This window comes from Oryx dammah, unplaced genomic scaffold, assembly GCF_014754425.2.
Source record: "Oryx dammah isolate SB20612 unplaced genomic scaffold, SCBI_Odam_1.1 HiC_scaffold_2, whole genome shotgun sequence".
Taxonomy (NCBI): domain Eukaryota; kingdom Metazoa; phylum Chordata; class Mammalia; order Artiodactyla; family Bovidae; genus Oryx; species Oryx dammah.
The window spans coordinates 71,874,701-71,897,466 of NW_024070186.1; the positions used below are offsets into that span (position 1 = coordinate 71,874,701).

The 22,766-nt window shown below is 39.3% G+C and overlaps 1 non-coding gene across 1 annotated transcript; it reads left to right on the forward strand.

Annotated features, from left to right (window-relative positions):
• Positions 1-241: 241 nt before the first annotated feature.
• On the forward strand, positions 242-314 carry TRNAW-CCA. The gene has a single exon. It is a non-coding gene; the product is annotated as a tRNA-Trp (tRNA).
• Positions 315-22,766: the final 22,452 nt, after the last annotated feature.

Below are 22,766 nucleotides of genomic sequence, written 5' to 3' on the forward strand. Positions count from 1 at the left end.
TTGCACTTTTATAATTATTGAGTGATGATGAACACTTACTAATTTACTAGCTTATTTATATCTTATTTTCTAATATTTGCCTATTTGTGTCCTTTGTCCATTTTATATTGAATGATTCATATTTTTCTTATTAATTTTACAAAGGCTGTCTGTGTATTTATTAAATTAGTCTTGTTTCACATATATTAGACAAATTTCTTTCCAATATGTTTTTAATATTTTAACCTTATTTTTTTGTCCATCCCTGGTGGCTCAGAGGTTAAAGCATCTGCCTCCAACGCGGGAGACCCAGGTTCGATCCCTGGGTCAGGAAGATCCCCTGGAGAAGGAAATGGCAATCCACTCCAGTATTCTTGCCTGAAGAATCCCATGGACGGAGAAGCCTAGTAGGTTACAGTCCACGGGGTTGCAAAGAGTCAGACACGACTGAGTGACTTCACCTTCATAAGCCCTGATTATTTTAATATGGAAAGAGTTATCACCCTTTTCCTTTATAACTTCTAGATGCCTGATGCCATGTATATTCTTTACACATGAACCACTTATAGAGATATATTTCTAGAGTTTTTGTTTTTAATATTAAAAAGATCATTCAAAATATATTAGCTACTTAATTAGCCAAATTAAGTAAGGGTGGGTTTTGTTGACTAGATTTTCTTAATCTGAAATGTTGAGATGATTCAAGATAATAAATGCTGCTATTACTATCATATAAATAGGGAAAGTACAAAACTGAAAAATAACTTGATCAAGGTGAGAGACAGAAAGAGCTAGGTGGTGACGGACTCTCAGACTCACTAGCTAAAGAACATTAAAATAATATGTGAAAGTAGAAAAAGTTTGTGAAGGGAAAAGAAATGATAGGGACAAGTGAGGAATAAAAGAAGATAAGCCCATGGAGGAGGGAAGCACAGTGAGAGGGAAAAGGGAGTGCTGAAAAGAAAGGTTCAAAGACTGAGGAAGGTATTTAGTGAAGCTTAAAAATGGGAGTAAAGGTTCAGAAGACATCTAAGAGGGCTGTTCCCAGGCAAATATCTCCCATGCATTTGGTTTCTGAGATATCGCTTATCACCTACCACTAGAGCTCTACAGGCCTCAAGATGAAAATCAGCTCCAGTCAGCATCACCTGTCTCCATTCACAGATGCATGTCCTTTTCTTTTCTTTTCTTTTTATAAATAAGAAAAACAAAGTCCCATACACCCCCCAGAAAGCCATCTTCAAGGAGGTAACACTCAGGCTAGATATTTATTTTTTTGAATTTTCTTTTTCTGGGTAAGAAAAATTGGAGGACAGGAAGGTGAATGACTTTATATGGGCTATTCAGAACCATAAGAAAAATTTTAGTCTTCCTCTATTCTTCTGTACCTCACTGGGCTCAGTTTCCATTTGTAAAATGAATCAACACAAATCAGCATTTTCCTATGAAACACTTTTATAAAGGATTCTAGGAATAGACTCTGATACTGAAAATCTAAGGCCAAGAAATTGACCATACAAATGGTTCCATTCTTTGAAAACTACAATTAAATATTTTATCACTTTGAGCAAGGTTTTGCATTAGCCAAAGTCATCCAATCATATATTTAAAGTGAAAGAAAAAAACTCACTATTTTTGTGTTTAAAAATGACTGTGCGTATTTGGGATTTGGCTGGACTTTTGTTATAACTGCATAGGCTCTCTCTTTTTAAAATGGAAATACAGTCTGTTCCTCCAATTATTCCCATCCTCCCTCATCCTCTTCTTTCCTAGTTTTTTAAACTCTGGATATTAGACACTACAAATACATCAATTTCTCCATTTCTCTGGGATTCAGGATTTATGCAGTTGAGTCTTTCAACGTTAGGTGATTTTTGAGATTCTATTTTATTCTTGTCCTCTTTGCATGTCCAATTATGTCTATTTCTTAGCTAGTGATACCTACAAATATGACTAGTTTCAGAACTATTTCCAACTTCTTTGTTTTGTCTTGTATTTCTATTGTGGCACTAATTACTAGCAATATGATTAATGCACTACTTACCCGTGGCTTTGTTCCCTTTGTTTTTCCGATAATGCTAATTAATCCAATTTTGAAAAAAGAAATTTTTTTTTCAGTTCTGCTCACACACGTCAGATTGCAGGTGCCTCTGAAATCACTTTTCCCCCTTTGGTTTTACATTAAAGCAAAGAGTAAGAGTAGACCAATTAGTGATATGGCTGAAAATACTCCTATCAAAGTTGTTCATCGGGGAATGTCCAGGACCGGTGGTGTTGGGGATGGCTCTGAAGTAAGACAGTTTCCATTTACTAAAAAGTTATTTTGCCCTTTACTTATCTTAGTTACTGTGCTTGTGTGTGCATTGGAGTCGGGGGGCAGGGGTGGGTATGTGTAGGGTTACCTAGGTTTGGGTGCAACAGACTTTTAATATTTCCAAGGGGAAGCACAGCTGAGGATGGCTGCCAAAGACATGGTCATCAGTCAGATTCAAGCAGAATCCACGCGGCCCCGCCTCTCTGAGTGTGTCGTCATCCCGCAGTTCTGTCCTCGTCGGGTCCTCATTTGGCTTGCCTTTGGGAGACCATTTTAAGCCTGTAGTTGGTACTCGCTGTGCAGTTTGGTTTACGTTCACAGCATTCCTTTTCTTTGATAGATCAATCAATAATACTCAATGGTACTCCCCCATTAAACTTAGCACTTTTTAGGGCTTTGCTAAATTACACTATATATACTAAAATTGGAGTGGTACCTTTTTTCTCAGATAACAATGATGCAGTGATTTTGGTCCTAAGAAATATTACTTTAAAATCCACTCCATTGTTCCTCTTAAAAATATTTTATAGGGTTAATTCTGTTAACCTTATAATTTTATAGAGTTAATTTACATTTTTGTAGATTAGGGGGGAAAAGACTCACAATTTATGAATCATTGCATAAATAATACTTTTGATTCAAATTATAGAATTATATAGTGTGTATGTAATTTCAAAAGTTTTAACATGTTAGGATATTTATACTCAATATGGAATAGAAAAATTGCTGACTTCCTCTTACATTGATCATTTACTACATAGTACATCTCATTTTGATCATGCATACTCTAGTCTATCATTTGTGTATCTAATAGTATGCCAGGGAGGGTTTTCAGAATACCTGTGAAACTCAGAATACCTCTTGAGAACTGCAGTGGGATGCCAACCTTTGTTTGTTCCATTTCTTTCTTTTCCTAAATAAAATGGCAGAGGAAATCTGTCTAAACTCTCTCATTCACTCAGCAAGGGTAGGTAAAAATTCACACACTACAAATAGTTAAATATTTTTTGTTGCAATTCAAGGTTTTGCTTTTAATTTTTAAAATTAACTTTGAAATCAAATTCATTTTGACAAAAGGCAGGGGTCTGGGTAAAGTCCCCACCCCCTACAAAACTGCATTAAAGTGCTAATTGTTTTATTTGAAATATCACTTTCAACTAATTAATTCATTTTGCCCTTGACTGAATTGATTGGAAACCCCATAAGATCTTTAGGGAGAGAAAGAGAGAGTTGTGTGCCTTAACCTTCCCTCATTCCCAATCACATCTTTATTTAGTATATTGAAACATGAAGCTCTGCCACAGAACAAAAGGTGGAGAAATTATGTATTGAGGGAATAGTTTTCCCTTATGGAAAGCAAGCAGGCTAGGAGATTTTCTTCTTTAATAAGATGAAATTTATGTGTTTAGATCACTGTAAAGAAACTACAGTCACTCTAATCTAGGCTTTCAGTTTGTTTTCCAATCTGCCTTGGCTCATGTTTCGAGGCATTATGTTGACAGATTCTATGTCACTCAGTAGTCACCAAATAAATTTGACTGTTTATGGTATAAAAATTTGGAGTTGAACAACAGAATTATTGCTGGAGGTTTTTGGTTTGAGTGTTTTTGTTTTTTTTTTCCCACTTGTTAGAGTGGAACAGCGTTTCTTGCCTCTCTTATCATAACTTTAAGTTCCAGTACAAGACTGTTCTAATATCTGCTCTCTATTGTGCATGAGTGCCAAAGAATTGATCCTTTCAAACTGTAGTGCTGGAGGAAACTCTTGAGAGTCCCTTGGACAGCAAGATCAAACCAGTCAATCCTTAAGGAAATCAATCTTGAATATTCATTGGAAGGACTGTTACTGAAGCTGAAGTTCTAATACTTCAGCCACCTGATGCGAAGAGGACTCATTGGAGAAGACCCTGGTGCTGGGAAAGACTGAGGGCAGGAGAAGGGGGCGATAGAGAATGAGATGGTTGGATGGCATCACTGACTCAATGGACATGAGTCTGAGCAAACTCTGGGGTATAGTGAAAGACAGGGAAGCCTGGCATGCTGCAGTTCATGGGGTTACAAAGAGTTGGGCATGACTGAGCTACTGAACAACACGTGTGCATGAGGCCCTTAACTGATTTTCAAAAGTGGTTAAATACAGCAAATGTAATGCTTTCTTTTAGACATATATATGAAATTCTGTTAGGTCAGTAGAATACCTTCGAAGCATACTAAAAATCTCAGATGCTATCATGCCAGGCTCAGAATATTCAAGAAAGTGTTTTGGGAGAGTTTGTATAGGTTTTTTTTACAACTCCTTTTAATTTTCATAATCTTTTATCAGAACTTTGATTCCTTTTTAGTTCCTGACCACAATCAACACATGAAAATATGTTTTACAAATTAAGTCTTTGTTGTAAGTTCTAGTATTTCTAGGCATAATTGCTTGTCTTTCTGTTTCCACAATTTATATATAATGACTAATGTCAACAAACACACCATCTGAGAATTAAATGTCCTTACCCTGAGTTCTGTAACAGTCCTTAGGTTACCTGGAGCAAAATAACTGAACATTTGGGCATGTAGCATGAGCTCAGGACTGTTTGTATCGCACATACAAGGAAATGACATATTAAATAACTGAGCGCTACTGTTTATTGAGCACTTGCTATGTGCCAGGCATTCTGCCAAGGAGGGTGCACAAATGCCTTTTCACTTCAAATGTACAGCATCCCTCTAAGAAGAGTATTATTAACATTCTTGTTTTGCTGATGGTGAAACTGAGGTTCAGTGAGATTACTCCAGGGTTCCAACTGTTTGTCAGATATACCTGAGAATTCTGGAGCAAGAGCACTATCCTTTCTGAGATTCAAAGTTTATTTTGACTAAGAAGTGATTTTTTTTTTTTAATTACCAATTCAGTGAGAAATACTCAAAGAGCTTGCCTTGGAATCTGTGTTAAGTATACTTAAAGGAATTTCCAGAAAATAAAAGGATTAACAGATTATCTATAGTTTGACTACAAGGCCATAGTATGTTGAAGAAATTCCATGAAATCAGTTAAAAACAAAAGGAAGGACGGAAGAGAGGAAGAAAGCAAGGGGAAGAAAGAAATGAAAGAAACATCTGGTTGATGAAATTCTTCACTTTTTTCAATGCTTAAAATGGGGCTGTCCAGGACTGAAATAACTTAAGCACCTTCACAGCCACAGAGAATTTTAGAACTTAATATATTCTATGGTCAAAACACAGAGGACTGGTTTTATTCAAGAGCTAGGGTGATTTAAAAACTTTCTTAAGTGCTGGAGAAGGTGTGGATAAATGCAAACCCTCCTACACTGTTGGTAGGAATGTAAGTTGGTGTAGCCACTACATAAAATAGTACAGATGTTTCTCAGAAAATCAAAAATAGAATTATTATATGATCCAGCAATCTCACCCCTGGGCATATGTCCAGACAAAACTATAATTCAAAAATGTACACACACTGCTATGTTCATAGCAGCACTATTGACAATAGCCAAGGCATAGAAACAACCTAAATAGCCATCAACAGATGAATGGATAAAGAAGGTACAGTACATATATACAATGGAATATTACTTAGAAAAAAAGCCTCTTGATGAAAGTGAAAGAGGAGAACGAAAAAGTTGGCTTAAAGCTCAACGTTCAGAAAACTAAGATCATGGCATCTGGTCCCATCACTTCATGGGAAATAGATGGGGAAACAGTGGAAACAGTGTCAGACTCTATTTTGGGGAGCTCCAAAATCACTGCAGATGGTGACTGCAGCCATGAAATTAAAAGACACTTACTCCTTGGAGGGAAAGTTATGACCAAACTAGATAACATATTAAAAAGCAGACACATTATTTGCCAACAAAGGTCCATCTAGTCAAGGCTATGGTGGTCCATCTAGTCAAGGCTATGGCTTTTCCAGTGGACATGTATAGATGTGAGAGTTGGACTGTGAAGAAAGCTGAGCGCTGAAGAATTGATGCTTTTAATCTGTGGTGTTGGAGAAGACTCTTGAGAGTCTCTGGGACTACAAGGAGATCCAACCAGTCCATCCTAAAGGAGATTAGTCCTGGGTGTTCATTGGAAGGACTAATTCTGAAGCTGAAACTCCAGTACTCTGGCCACCTCTTGCTTGACTCATTGGAAAAGACTCTGATGCTGGGAGGGATTGGGGGCAGGAGGAGAAAGGGACAACAGAGGATGAGATGGCTGGATGGCATCACCGACACGATGGACATGAGTTTGGGTAAACTCCAGGAGTTGGTGATAGACAGGGAGGCCTGGCGTGCTGCGATTCATGGGGTCTCAAAGAGTCAGACACAACTGAGCGACTGAACTGAAAAAAGAATGAAATAAAGTCATTTGCAGCAACATGGATGCAACTAGAGATGATCATACTGAAAAAAGTAGGTGAGAAAGAGAGAGACAAATACCATCTGATATCACTTATATGTGGAATCTAATATGCAGCATAAATGAACCTATCTAAAAAACAGAAACAGACTCACTGACAGCAGAATTGTGCTTCCTATGGGGGAGGCAAGGTGAAGGAGGGAAGAATTGGGAATTTGGTATTAGTAGATGCAACTATTACATATAGGATGAATTAAAAAGCTCCTACTATATTGCACAGGGAACCATAACTATATTCAACATCTTGGGATAAACCATAATGGAAAAGAATATAAAAAAGAATGTGTATATGTGTATAACTGAGTCAGTTTGCTGTATAGATATTAACACAACATTGTAAAACAACTACATGCCAATAAAAATATGTATCTGTAAGAAAACAAACAAAACAGCTTCACTTTTTTTCTGGAAAAAGTTTAAACAAATGCAGTAGAATTAGTTGTAGAATGCCATAAAATAATCCAAATATTTTTGTCTAAATTGAACTGACAGAGCATGGTCCACTGGAGAAGGGAATGGCAAGCCACTTCAGTATTCTTGACTTGAGAACCCCATGAACAGTATGAAAAGGCAAAATGATAGGATACCAAAAGAGGAACTCCCCAGGTCATTAGGTGCCCAATAGCTACTGGAGATCAGTGGAGAAATAACTCCAGAAAGAATGAAGGGATAGAGCCAAAGCAAAAACAATACCCAGCTGTGGATGTGACTGGTGATAGAAGCAAGATCCGATGCTGTAAAGAGCAATATTGCATAAGAACCTGGAATGTCAGGTCCATGAATCAAGGCAAATTGGAAGTGGTCAAACAAGAGATGGCAAGGGTGAACGTCAACATTCTAGGAATCAGCGAACTAAAATGGACTGGAATGGGTGAATTTAACTCAGATGACCATTATATCTACTACAGCGGGCAGGAATCCCTCAGAAGAAATGGAGCAGCCATCATGGTCAACAAAAGAGTCTGAAATGCAGTACTTGGATGCAATCTCAAAAAGGACAGAATGATCTCTGTTCGTCTCCAAGGCAAACCATTCAATATCACAGTTATCCAAGTCTATGCCCCAACCAGTAACACTGAAGAAGCTGAAGTTGAACGGTTTTATGAAGACCTACAAGACCTTTTAGAACTAACACCCAAAAAAGATGCCCTTCTCATTATAGGGGACTGGAATGCAAAAGTAGGAAGTCAAGAAACACCTAGAGTAACAGGCAAATTTGGCCTTGGAATACGGAATGAAACAAGGCAAACACTAATAGAGTTTTGCCAAGAAAATGCACTGGTCATAGCAAACACCCTCTTCCAACAACACACGAGAAGACTCTACACTACACATGGACATCACCAGATGGTCAACACCGAAATCAGATTGATTATATTCTTTGCAGCCAAAGATGGAGAAGCTCTATACAGTCAACAAAAACAAGACCAGGAGCTGACTGTGGCTCAGATCATGAACTCCTTATTACCAAATTCAGACTTAAATTGAAGAAAGTAGGGAAAACCACTAGACCATTCAGGTATGACCTAAATCAAATCCCTTATGATTATACAGTGGAAGTGAGAAATAGACTTAAGGGCCTAGATCTGATAGATAGTGTGCCTGATGAACTATGGAATGAGGTTGGTGACATTGTACAGGAGACAGGGATCAAGACCATCCCCATGGAAAAGAAATGAAAAAAAGCAAAATGGCTGTCTGGGGAGGGCTTACAAATAGCTGTGAAAAGAAGGGAAGTGAAAAGCAAAGGAGAAAAGGAAAGATATAAGCATCTGAATGCAGAGTTCCAAAGAATAGCAAGGAGAGATAAGAAAGCCTTCCTCAGTGATCAATGCAAAGAAATAGAGGAAAACAACAGAACGGGAAAGACTAGAGATCTCTTCAAGAAAATTAGAGCTACCAAGGGAACATTTCATGCAAAGATGGGCTCGATAAAGGACAGAAATGGTATGGACCTAACAGAAGCAGAAGATGTTAAGAAGAGGTGGCAAGAATACACAGAAGAACTGTACAAAAAAGATCTTCACGACCCAGTTAATCATGATGATGTGATCACTAATCTAGAGCCAGACATCTTAGAAAGTGAAGTCAAGTGGGCCTTAGAAAGCATCACTATGAACAAAGCTAGTGGAGGTGATGGAATTCCAGTTGAGCTATTTCAAATCCTGAAAGATGATGCTGTGAAAGTGCTGCACTCATTATGCCAGCAAATTTGGAAAACTCAGCAGTGGCCACAGGACTGCAAAAGGTCAGTTTTCATTCCAATCCGAAAGAAAGGCAATGCCAAAGAATGCTCCAACTACTGCACAATTGCACTCATCTCACATGCTTAAAGTAATGCTCAAAATTCTCCAAGCCAGGCTTCAGCAATACGTGAACCGTGAACTCCCTGATGTTCAAGCTGGTTTTAGAAAAGGCAGAGGAATAAGAGATCAAATTGCCAACATTCACTGGATCATCAAAACAGCAAGAGAGTTCCAGAAAAACATCTATTTCTGCTTTATTGACTTTGCCAAAGCCTTTGACTGTGTGGATAACAATAAACTGTGGAAAATTCTGAAAGAGATGGGAATACCAGACCACCTAACCTGCCTCTTGAGAAATCTGTATGCAGGTCAGGAAGCAACAGTTAGAACTGGACATGGAACAACAGACTGGTCCCAAATAGGAAAAGGAGTACGTCAAGGCTGTATATTGTCACCCTGCTTATTTAACTTATATGCAGAGTACATCATGAGAAACGCTGGACTGGAAGAAACACAAGCTGGAATCAAGATTGCCGGGAGAAATAGCAATCACCTCAGATATGCAGATGACCACCACCCTTATGGCAGAAACTGAAGAGGAGCTAAAAAGCCTCTTGATGAAAGTGAAAGAGGAGAGTGGAAAAAGTTGGCTTAAAGCTCAACATTCAGAAAACGAAGATTATGGCATCTGGTCCCATCACTTCATGGCAAATAGATGGGGAAACAGTGGAAACAGTGTCAGACTTTATTTTTGGGGCTCCAAAATCACTGCGGATGGTGACTGCAGCCATGAGATTAAAAGACGCTTACTCCTTGGAAGAAAAGTTATGACCAACCTAGATAGCATATTGAAAAGCAGAGACATTACTTTGCCGACTAAGGTCCGTCTAGTCAAGGCTATGGTTTTTCCTGTGGTCATGTATGGATGTGAGAGTTGGACTGTGAAGAAGGCTGAGCGCCGAAGAACTGATGCTTTTGAACTGTGGTGTTGGAGAAGACTCTTGAGAGTCCCTAGGACTGCAAGGAGATCCAACCAGTCCATCCTAAAGGAGATCAACCCTGGGATTTCTTTGGAAGGACTGATGCTAAAGCTGAAACTCCAGTACTTTGGCCACCTCATGCGAAGAGTTGACTCATTGGAAAAGACTCTGATGCTGGGAGGGATTGGGGGCAGGAGGACAAGGGGGCGACAGAGGATGAGACGGCTGCATGGCATCACGGGCTCGATGGACATGAGTTTGAGTGAACTCCGGGAGATGGTGATGAACAGGGAGGCCTGGCGTGCTGCAATTCATGGGGTTGCAAAGAGTCAGACATGACTGAGCGACTGAACTGAACTGAACTGAAGTATATATTCATAAATATATTGACTAAATTTTCAAGAATTTTATTTTTATTTCCACAGTACCTGTATGTATATGTATTGCCTATGTGTGTGTGTGTGTGTGTGTGCGTGTGTGTGTGTATAGCCTATATAAAGTAATCAAATTTGGTATATGTATTAAATATCGAAAAAATATATATATGTATATATACATACACACACACATGGATATACGCATAGGAAAACACTTCTCAATTTGTCCCTTTATTTGTTTTAAAATAATTATAACTGTGCCATAAAGCAAGCATCTTTATTGAAAATGGTGCTTATGAGAAAATAGAATTGTCATTAGCAATATTCTTTTCATCATCCCAGTTTCTTATGTTGTTATTCTCCATGTAGCAGCTTATATTCAGGGAGAGTTTCATAAAAATTATATTTTTCTTCTTTCATTATATACAGTTCTTACTATTTTAAGGAATGAAAATTGTTATGTAAAAGTTATCTTTTTGCTTTTTAAGATAATCTTTGCTGGTAAAGAAATATATTTATAAAACAGGGCTAAACTTTCATGTCAGTAATCCACACTAAAATTATTAGAAGCAATAAGAAACTGTACCTTTAAAATGATTTATTAAATATTATACACACAATGAACTTTTATTAATATTTTATTTAATACTTAGTACAATATAAAGTATGAATAATATTTATGTATTATCTGTAATTTTTTAAAAAAATGTTTTCCCTCTGCCAGTTACTGTATTCTCAGGTTACTTTCTCTTTCCTGTATGAAGACAAGTGTTAGAAAAATACAAAATATCTTTCACCCACTCAGCAAAATTCAGAATATTAATTAGTCACCGAAAGAAAGGAAAATGTAATTAACTATTCAATCTATTCATATGTCCCATTGGAGTTGGAATCCACAGCTAACTATACATTAGTTCAGTTCAGTTCAGTCGCTCAGTAGTGTCTGACTCTTTGCGACCCCATGAATTGCAGCACCCCAGGCCTCCTTGTCCATCACCAACTCCCGGAGTTCACTCAAACTCATGTTCATCAAGTTGGTGATGCCATCCAGCCATCTCATTCTCTGCTGTCCCCTTCTCCTCCTGCCCCCAATCCCTCCCAGCATCAGAGTCTTTTCCAATGAGTCAACTCTTCGCATGAAGTGGCCAAAGTACTGGAGGTTCAGCTTCAGAATCAGTCCTTCCAATGAACACCCAGGACTGATCTTCAGAATGGACTGGTTGGATCTCCTTGCAGTCCAAGGGACTCTCAAGAGTCTTCTCCAACACCACAGTTCAAAAGCATCAATTCTTCAGTGATCAGCTTTCTTCACAGTCCAGCTCTCACATCCATACATAACTACTGGAAAAACAATAGCCTTGACCTAGATGGACCTTGGTTGGCAAAGTAATGTCTCTGCTTTTGAATATGCTGTCTAGGTTGGTCATAACTTTTCTTCCAAGGAGTAAGCATCTTTTAATTTCATGGCTGCAGTCACCATCTGCAGTGATTTTGGAGCCCCCAAAAATAAAGTCTGACACTGTTTCCAGTGGCTCCCCATCTATTTCCCAATACCTACATAATATTTATTCTCTTAACTCAAGGATTTTTGTGCATAGAAAAGTATGCTTCCACATGAACTTATGCTTAGGAAGTATTTATGATAAGAATTAGTAAACATGAATGATGTTTATCATATTTGTATTAAGGCAACAAAAAGAGTAGGGTATAAAGTTATGTATGCAATATGATCACAACTATGCAAAAGAAAAATATGAATAATATTAGAAGATAATATACCAAAATGTTAACTTTGATCATATTGGGTTATGAGTAATTTTTCTTCTCCTTTTTTCCTATATTCTCCAAATTTTATATATAACAAGTATATGTTATCTTTATAATATTAACAGTATCACATAAAATGAATGAGGTGAGCTTGAGTTATATTTCCAAGCAACATTTAAAATCACCTTTCATGTTACTGGAGTTATTTTACATGTAAACGTGAAAATTCTGAGTCTATGCTGAAAAAGAATCTGACCCCTAGTTGGTAGATGCAAAGGATGATCTGGAGACAAACCTGGTGGGTGAGAAGGAGAAAAATGGAGAGATGGTTAGAATAATCAGATAACAGAAATGATGCAACATTGATTATTAATATCAGCGTACAATTGAGCCAATTCTGAGTTAGATCTCACCCAGTTTTACTGATCATTATTAGTAATTGGTTTGCAAGTTTTTTTTCTCCATATACTATCAAGTGAAAATGTTTCCTCCCTAAAACAAATCTTAGAGAAACAAAAACAGTGTTGACTAAACTACTTGATGTTTTTATTTTCTTTTTCTCCCAGTAGTTATGGAAAAACATGGCTCTTCCCTGGTGGCTCAGACGGTAAAGCGTCTGCCTACAATGCGGGAGACCTGAGTTCAGTCCCTGGGTCAGGAAGATCCCCTGGAGAAGGAACTAGCAAACCACTCCAGTACTCTTGCCTGGAAAATCCCTGGGAAATCCCATGGACAGAGGAGCCTGGTAGGCTACAGTCCAAGGGGTTGCAAGAGTCAGACATGACTGAGCAACTTCACTTTCACTTTCATAAGACTATGGAAAAACATAGTTCAGTTCACTTCAGTCACTCAGGCGTGTCCGACTCTTTGTGACCCCGTGAATCGCAGCACACCAGGCCTCCCTGTCCATCACCAACTCCCAGAGTTCACTCAGACTCATGTCTATCGAGTCAGTGATGCCATCCAGCCATCTCATCCTCTGTCGTCCCATTCTCCTCCTGCCCCTAATCCTTCCCAGCATCAGAGTCTTTTCCAATGAGTCAACTCTTCTCATGAGGTGGCCAAAGTACTGGAGTTTCAGCTTTAGCATCATTCCTTCCAAAGAAATCCCAGGGTTGATCTCCTTTAGGATGGACTGGTTGGATCTCCTTGCAGTCCTAGGGACTCTCAAGAGTCTTCTCCAACACCACAGTTCAAAAGCATCAGTTCTTCAGTGCTCAGCTTTCTTCACAGTCCAACTCTCACATCTATACATGACCACTGGAAAAACCATAGCCTTGACTAGACGGACCTTAGTTGGCAAAGTAATGTCTCTGCTTTTCAATATGCTATCTAGGTTGGTCATAACTTTTCTTCCAAGGAGTAAGCCTCTTTTAATTTCATGGCTGCAGTCACCATCTGAGTGATTTTGGAGGCCCCAAAATAAAGTCTGACACTGTTTCCACTGTTTCCCCATCTATTTGCCATGAAGTGATGGGACCAGATGCCATGATCTTCGTTTTCTGAATGTTGAGCTTTAAGCCAACTTTTTCACTCTCCTCTTTCACTTTAATCAAAAGGCTTTTTAGTTCATCTTCACTTTCTGCCATATGGGTAGTGTCATCTGCATATTTGAGGTTATTGATATTTCTCCCGGCAATCTTGATTCCAGCTTGTGCTTCTTCCAGCCCAGCGTTTCTCCTTATGTATTCTGCATAGAAGTTAAATAAGCAGGGTGACAATATACAGCCTTGACGTACTCCTTTTCCTGTTTGGAACCAGTCTGTTGTTCCATGTCCAGTTCTAACTGTTGCTTCCTGACCTGCATACAGATTTCACAAGAGGCTGGTCAGGTGGTCTGGTATTCCCATCTCTTTCAGAATTTTCCACAGTTTCTTGTGACACACACAGTCAAAGGCTTTGGCATAGTCAATAAAGCAGAAATAGATGTTTTTCTGGAACTCTCTTGCTGTTTTGATGATCCAGTGAATGTTGGCAATTTGATCTCTTATTCCTCTGCCTTTTCTAAAACCAGCTTGAACATCAGGGAGTTCACAGTTCACGTATTGCTGAAGCCTGGCTTGGAGAATTTTGAGCATTACTTTAAGCATGTGAGATGAGTGCAATTGTGCGGTAGTTTGAGCATTATTTTGCATTGCCTTTCTTTGGAATTGGAATGAAAACTGACCTTTTGCAGTCCTGTGGCCACTGCTGAGTTTTCCAAATTTGCTGGCATAATGAGTGCAGCACTTTCACAGCATCATCTTTCAGGATTTGAAACAGCTCCACTGGAATTCCATCACCTCCACTAGCTTTGTTCATAGTGATGCTTCCTAAGGCCCACTTGACTTCACATTCCAGGATGTCTGGCTCTAGGTGAGTGATCACACCATCATGATTATCTTGGTCTTGAAGATCTTTTTTTGTACAGTTTTTCCATGTATTCTTGCCACCTCTTCTTAATATCTTCTGCTTCTGTTAGGTCCATACCATTTCTGTCCTTTATTGAGCCCATTTTTGTGTGAAATTTTCCCTTGGTATCTCTAATTTTCTTGAAGAGATCTCTAGTCTTTCCCATTCTGTTGTTTTCCTCTATTTCTTTGCATCGATCGCTGAGGAAGGCTTTCTTATCTCTCCTTGCTATTCTTTGGAACTCTGCATTCAGATGCTTATATCTTTCCTTTTCTCCTTTGCTTTTCACTTCTCTTTTCACAGCTATTTATAAGGCCTTCCCAGACAGCCATTTTGCTTTTTTTCATTTCTTTTCCATGGGGATGGTCTTGATCCCTGTCTCCTGTACAGTGACACGAACCTCAGTCCATACATAGTTCATCAGGCATTCTATCTATCAGATCTAGTCCCTTAAATCTATTTCTCACTTCTACTGTATAATCATAAGGGATTTGATTTAGGTCATACCTGAAAGGTCTAGTGGTTTTCCCTACTTTCTTCAATTTAAGTCTGAATTTGGTAATAAGGAGTTCATGATCTGAGCCACAGTCAGCTCCTGGTCTTGTTTTTGTTGACTGTATAGAGCTTCTCCATCTTTGGCTGCAAAGAATATAATCAATCTGATTTCGGTGTTGACCATCTGGTGATGTCCATGTGTAGAGTCTTCTCTTGTGTTGTTGGAAGAGGGTGTTTGCTATGACCAGTGCATTTTCTTGGCAAAACTCTATTAGTCTTTGCCCTGCTTCATTCCGCATTCCAAGGCCAAATTTGCCTGTTACTCTAGGTGTTTCTTGACTTCCTACCTTTGCATTCCAGTCCCCTATAATGAGAAGGGCATCTTTTTTGGGTGTTAGTTCTAAAAGGTCTTGTAGGTCTTCATAGAACCGTTCAACTTCAGCTTCTTCAGTGTTACTGGTTGGGGCACAGACTTGGATTACTGTGATATTGTATGGTTGGCTTTGGAAATGAACAGAGATCATTCTGTCATTTTTGAGATTGCATCCAAGTACTACTTTTCAGACTCTTTTGTTGACCATGATGGCTACTCCATTTCTTCTAAGGGATTCCTGTCTGCAGTAGTAGATATAATGGTCATCTGAGTTAAATTCACCCATTCCAGTCCATTTTAGTTTGCTGATTCCTAGAATGTCGATGTTCACTCTTGCCATCTCTTGTTTGACAACTCCTAATTTGCCTTGATTCATGGACCTGACATTCCAGGTTCCTATGCAATATTGCTCTTTACAGCATTGGATCTTACTTCTATAATCAGTCACATCCACAGCTGGATATTGTTTTTGCTTTGGCTCCATCCCTTCATTCTTTCTGGAGTTAGTTCTCCATTGATCTCCAGTAGCGTATTGGGCACCTACTGACCGGGGGAGTTCCTCTTTCAGTAGGCTACCAAAAAAGGGAAAATTGCTAACTGTGACCCTCAGCAACTTAATTTTCCTTATCAGTAAAATGAAGATAACAATATGTATTTTATCTTTAGGTAAATTACCTCAAGAAGTGACCTCAAAATCAGATTAAGCTTATCCTTAAAGGTAAAATTAGAAAAAAAAAAAAAAGGTTCACTTTTATTATATATGTGTGTGTATGTTATGTATTATAATTTTATAAGCAAATATATTGATTTATACACAACTGACATATATTCTGACTTCAATGCCCAGTGTGGAGGCTTACCCTGAGGCCTTGGTTTATCCCACATCTTGGATGAATGTAGTCTTATACAGAGCAGGAGGGATCCTGGTAGAAGGATCATGGCCCAGGGGGCTGACCAGACACCCTCAACTCTTAGGCTGTTTTCAGTACATTGTCAGGCATTACAATCTTCCTTCACTTGGCTAAAGGGAATTGTGAATCACATTATCTAGTTTTAGCTACAGTGTCCCGCATAACGTGGATAATGGCTTTAAAACATTCATACAATGAAACCACGTGTTGAAGGTAATATTAATAATGTGAATACAAATGAACAAGAAATGGCAAAGCTGACATCCCTCCCACCCCTAGCAGAGCTCACTGATAGCCACACTAAGCTAAGCACAATGACAGTCTGTTTATGCTTTGGCATAACAATTCTTAGATAAGCCAAGGCTTATCTAAGAAATTTGGATCTGGGCAATAAAAAAATTTAACTCAATATAACAATCCAAGCAAAAATTTTTTCTCCTCAGCATTAATTAAAAGTTATTTAATTAATGACTATATTAATTATTGATCCTACGTCTTCTCAGGCAGAGTAATAAAAGTTATGGGATAAAATTAATAATAATAGCTATTTTTTCCTTCATTTTTAGATAGTTAATATCAACATAGGATTAGAAAATTTAACATAGTATTTACAGCTGACAAAGAGTTTTCCATAGATTTTTCACAGAGTTCTTTCAAGGTACTCTTACTTATAGGGGGATAGACAGTTGTAAGAAAGAGAGAGTGAATGTGTGTGTCTAATAGCCACATTTCAATGTGATTCTTGAAATGTTATCTCACTTGAATTTTTTCTTGTGTTAGGCATTCAAATTTGTAATGTACAAGAATCAGTAACCTATTTCTTTCTCCCCTATCCCTTCCCTATTGTTTCCTCAACATAAATAAATACATTTAACACAATAATAAAAGACAAAAAGAAAAATATCTGCTTGGAAAGTTATTTTGACCCTGACTCTTATTCTTGAGGGATCAAATTATAAACAAGAGAGAGGGAAAAACTAGCCAGTGCTTCCTTCCTCTTTTCTTGCTTTCTGTCTTTCCTGGACTCTCCTCTCTGTCTACTGGAATGTTAAAGACAGAAAGTTCGTTGGACCATACATAGTGGACTCATTCAAATTCCATATGCATTCAGCTGTGCAACTAGAAAAGGCCCCTATTTCCTTGGTGCTTTGGGGAAGCTAACATAATTTGATCAGCAAAATTAGTAAAAATGATATTTAAAACAAACAAAGAACTGGAGGGTTGGGACCTAGAACAAAGCAGTGGTTTTCTTCTCACAGTTTTCTGAGAGGTATGTATTCAAAATCATAATTCACCCAGGGTTTCTAAACACAGCAGAGGGAAAGGGCAGCCCCTCTCCCTGTCCAAATGCCTGAGCAGCCATGTGACTAAATTCAGCCCTGCTGCTTTTCCAGTTCTGATTTCCTAGCCCTGTGAGAACATCCAGCCATTTAAGGGAGTGTCACTCAAGCTTATCCTTTTAATCGGAGCCCTTAGAAGAAATGCCAGTTTGTTTTTGGAGACAGTTAATCTGACGGAAGTAAATTCAAGTTTTGGCAAAGATCTGTGGTAAGATAGAGTGTAAAGCTGCCAAACAGTATTATTAGCAGAAGAAGAAAAGGCACGACCTCCCCAAGTCAGATGCCAAGCACACCTACATCAGTTTCAATCAAGCTGTAGAAAAATAAGATATTTTTAGGTTTGTATTAAGCCTAGGTGCTTCTGTGCCCCAAGGGCTGTTTTATTACTGCAAAAAGTTTATAATCACTTTTCCATATGGTTTTTATGATTTAATATGAAATAAACTTTTAAAATACTTTAGTGCCAAACAAACCTGAACAGTTACTCCTCTGCCTCATTTCAGATGCTTCTGTGGACTCTCACTTTGTCTATCACAAGGCTCCTCTATGAGGCTCTTCAGACATCTGCACAGTTCTACAGCTGCATCTTCAAACTTGGGTTCCATGAACTGCACTACACGGGGTGAGTTACTGTTACAATGCTGAGCTGATCCCTAAACTGAGACCTACAATGACCCTGTGGCCTGCCCAGTGCAGAGCAGAGGAGCAAACCAAAGTCTCCATGGTCAAGGTTACCCATGGATGAGATCTTGGAGATGCTCTGTTCTAACATCCCCTTCCTACAGAAGAGGGGATTGAGGTTCAGGGTGGTTGTGATGGGTCCAAGTGAAACAAGCAATTAAATGTTAAGTACAGAACATGGATTTGAACCCAGGTCTAGCCCACAGTACTTGGATGCAATCTCAAAAATGACAGAATGATCTCTGTTCATTTCCAAGGCAAAACATTCAGTATCACAGTTATCCAAGTGTATGACCCGACCAGTAACACTGAAGAAGCTCAATTTGAACAGTTCTGTGAAGACCTACAAGACCTTCTAGAACTAACACCCAAAAAAGATGTCCTTTTCATTATAGGGGACTGGAATGCAAAAGTAGGAAGTCAAGAAACACCTGGAGTAACAGGCAAATTTGGCCTTGGAATGCAGAATGAAACAGGGCAAAGATTATTAGAGTTTTGCCAAGAAAATGCACTGGTCAGAGCAAACACCCTCTTCCAACAACACAAGAGAAGACTCTACACATGGACATCACCATATGGTCAACACCGAAATCAGATTGATTATATCCTTTGCAGCCAAAGATGGAGAAGCTCTATACAGTCAGCAAAATCAAGACCAGGAGCTGACTGTGGCTCAGATCATGAACTCTTTATTGCCAAATTCAGACTTAAATTGAATAAAGTGGAGAAAACCACTAGACCATTCAGGTATGACCTAAATCAAATTCCTTATGACTATACATTGGAAGTGAGAAATAGATTTAAGGGACGAGATTTGACAGACAGAGTGCCTGATGAACTATGGACGGAAGTTGTGACATTGTACAGGAGACAGGAATCAAGACCATCCCCAAGAAAAAGAAATGCAAAAAAGCAAAATGGCTCTCTGAGGAGGCCTTACAAATAGCTGTGAAAAGAAGGGAAGCCAAAAGCAAAGGAGAAAGGGAAAGATATACCCATCTGAACGCAGAGTTCCAAAGAATAGCAAGAAGAGATAAGAAAGCCTTCCTCAGTGATCAATGCAAAGAAATAGAGGAAAACAATAGAATGAGAAAGACTAGAGATCTCTTGGAGATAATTAGAGAAACCAAGGGAACATTTCATGCAAAGATGGGCTTGATAAAGGACAGAAATGATAGGGACCTAACAGAAGCAGAAGTTATTAAGAAGAGGTGGCAAGAATACACAGAAAACCTGTACAAAAAGATCTTCGTGACCCAGATAATCACGATGGTGTGATTACTCACTTAGAGCCAGACATCCTGGAATGTGAAGTCAAGTGGGCCTTAGAAAGCATCACTATGAACAAAGCTAGTGAAAGTGATGGAATTCCAGTTGAGCTACTTCAAATCCTGAAAGATGATGCTGTGAAAGTGCTGCACTCATTATGCCAGCAAATTTGGAAAACTCAGCAGTGGCCACAGGACTGCAAAAGGTCAGTTTTCATTCCAATCCCAAAGAAAGGCAATGTCAAAGAATGCTCCAACTACCACACAATTGCACTCATCTCACATGCTAGTAAAGTGATGCTCAAAATTCTCCAAGCGAGGCTTCAGCAATACGTGAACCATGAACTCCCTGATGTTCAAGCTGGTTTTAGAAAAGGCAGAGGAGTAAGAGATCAAATTGCCAATATCCGCTGGATCATCAAAAAAACAACAGAATTCCAGAAAAACATCTATTTCTGCTTTATTGACTATGCCAAAGCCTTTGACTGTGTGGATCACAATAAATTGTGGAAAATTCTGAGATGGGAATACCAGACCACCTGACCTGCCTCTTGAGAAACCTATATGCAGGTCAGGAAGCAACAGTTAGAACTGGACATGGAACAACAGACTGGTTTCAAATAGGAAAAGGAGTACGTCAAGGCTGTATATTGTCACCCTGCTTATTTAACTTCTATGCAGAGTACATCATAAGAAACACCTGGCTGAAGGAAGCACAAGCTGGAATCAAGATTGCTGGAAGAAACATCAATAACTTCAGATATGCAGCTGACACCATCCTTATGGCAGAACGTGAAGAAGACCTAAAGAACCTCTTGTTGAAAGTGAAAGAGGAGAGTGAAAAAGTTGGCTTAAAGCTCACCATTCAGAAAGCAGAGATCATGGTATCCGGTCCCATCAGTTCATGGCAAATAGATGGAGAAACAGTGGCTGACTTTATTTTGGGGGCTCCAAAATCATTGCAGATGGTGACTGCAGCCATGAAATTAAAAGATGCTTACTCCTTGGAAGGAAAGTTATGACCAACTTAGATGGCATATTCAAAAGCAGAGACATTTCTTTGCCCACAAATGTCTGTCTAGTCAAGGCTATGGTTTTTTCAGTAGTCATGTATGGATGTGAGAGTTGGACTATAAAGAAAGCTGGGTGCCAAAGAGTTGATGCTTTTGAACTGTGGTGTTGGAGAAGTCTCTTGAGAGTCCCTTGGACTGCAAGGAGATCCAACCAGTCCATCCTAAAGGAGATCAGTCCTGGGTGTTCATTGGAACGACTGATGTTGAAGCTGAAACTCCAATACTTTGGCCACCTGACTCATTTGAAAAGACCCTGATGCTGGGAAAGATTGAGGACAGGAGGAGAAGGGGACGACAGAGGATGAGATGGTTGGATAGCATCATTGACTCAATGGACATGGGTTTGGGTGGACTCTGGGAGTTGGTGATGGACAGGGAGGCCTGGCATGCTGTGGTTCATGGAGTCACAAAGAGACACGACTGAGTGACTGAACTGAACTGAACTGCCCATAGTGTTTTCCAATCCCCACTCTGGGCTTTTATTTGCTCAGAAAAGTATGAATAGGAGAACTGGCCAAAGGAATGTAGTAAGGTCCTTTCTCCTCCTTCATCTGCCTCTTCTTTGCTGACAGATCACAGGAGTCCACACTGTGCCTTAGTGTGATCTGTGATTTATCAGTCCCTGGAATGCCAAAGAGAAAACTGCCAGAGCATCCCTTTATAGAATTTACTCTGGCATGGGAAGAAGGTGAGGAAGAAAGTTTTCAGGAACACCCCTCAAACACAGGAGATGGGGTGGGAATATAGGTGACTGGATGCCATTAGTTCCATGTACATCCAATCCCACCAGATGGAGCTGGGTATGCTCTCAGCAGCTTCCCTTGTTTTCCAGGAACTGTAATTGGAATCATGAAACTAACCATATCCAACTGCTCTTGACCTTCAGTGACATCAGTCTCATATAGTTCAGCCTAATTGTATTGAGCAACAACCATGTGCCAAGTGCTCTGCCAAGTGCCAATCAGTGTGTTAACCCTTCAAAGGGCCTGTGAGTTCAGTGTTTCAGTTCTTCCCACATAGATAAGGCAATGGGGATTTGGAGGTGGAATGTGATTTACCTAAGGCTGTAGGGCTGGAAAGTGAGGACAATTAGTTTTGGACAATATGGTTTTACTTCCTATTCCCATTCTTCCATGCTATCTCTAGTGGAGGAAAAGGAGAGTATTCCGCCTCCCCCTCTCCCCTGCTCTTCATCTTGCCTCACCTGAGCTCTGCTCCTCAGACTTCTAGGTACTCACTGTGTGCAGGATCTGGCTGGAGTCCCTGGCCCTCTTCTCCCCACCCCTCCACCACCCATCTTCCATCACTGAGAGCCCCTGCCCCTATCTCTCTCCTATGTTTACCTTTACAGCCCTTTGATCAGCTTCCAGCCCTGTAAGATCCATCAGCACAGTTTCCTACCCCACAGAGATTGATTGCTTTGCCCTAGGAGGTGTTTTAAAGCTCCCATCACCAATCAAGGCGGCGCTGGGGCTGCAGGAAGGGTTGGGCTGCAAGAACTCTGCCCATCGAGATCCTGACCACTGTCTAGCCTGGCCCAGGAGTCCCTAGCCTCGGGTTACTGAAGAGAATTCAGGAGACTTGTAAACTGGAATGGAAACAACAGCTTTTTAATTTTCACTAGCTTTTTACTGAAATTTAGCATTTTCTCCTATTTTGAGTGAACGAAACAATGGTATTACTGGCACTCATGATTTTGTCATCAGCAGAAATCACAGATATTTCATTACAGTTGTTGCTTTTATCTCAAAATCTTGTTGACATTCATCAGGACTTCCAAATCATGAGCTGCTACCAGCTCTAATTATTTAACTAATTAACAAAGAAGCACTTATATTGCTATATACAAAATTTGCTTTCTAATATTTTAGCAATTAAAATTTTAATATTATTGGTTTTCTCATAAGACCTACACATCTTATCCATTTAAAAACATTTTTCTCAGAAAGGGTCTATGGGCTTTATCAGATGTCCAAAGGAGTCTGTGGCACACAAGTGGTTATGAACCTCTAGCTCACTGGTAAAGACACACCCACTTACTGTTGCATCTGAATGCTGATTCTAGCCCTTACCAGCTGAGAACCTGAGAAGGGTTTCCTCAATTTTCTAAGCTTCCATTTCTCCAGCCTCTAAACATGGGATGAGAACCTACCTCATAGTTT